Raw genomic sequence first — 394 nt, 5'->3', positions numbered from 1 at the left:
TGCTCACGGAGCCGGAGCCGGAGCGCCGTGTTTGAAGGCCCAGCCGCCTCTGCCGGTGGATGTGACCTGCCTGCCCTCGGACCCCAGTCCCCACGGCCAGAACGGCGAGACCTGCGCGCTCCCTGAGGACTTGGCCACCAAGCTGGACTCCTGGGAGGAGCACATCCTCTCTGCCTTCGCGAGCTCTTGAGGAACCCGGAGTTCAGGACACACTCGGGGAGCCGCGGCTCACAACCCTTCCGGGCTTCCTGTTAAGGACACATCCGTGCTCATCTCGGTTCTGGTTTTGACAGCCATCTGTCACCTGTGGAGGCTCCGCCCCTTTGCCTCTGAAGCCCCGCCCAGGCCCAGGTTTTCTCTGAACCATCCTACCCCCCCCCCGCCCCCCCAGTTC

This window comes from Myotis brandtii, unplaced genomic scaffold (genome assembly GCF_000412655.1).
Source record: "Myotis brandtii unplaced genomic scaffold, ASM41265v1 scaffold627, whole genome shotgun sequence".
In the NCBI taxonomy this organism is placed as follows: Eukaryota; Metazoa; Chordata; class Mammalia; order Chiroptera; family Vespertilionidae; genus Myotis; species Myotis brandtii.
This window is presented reverse-complemented; position numbering follows the sequence as displayed.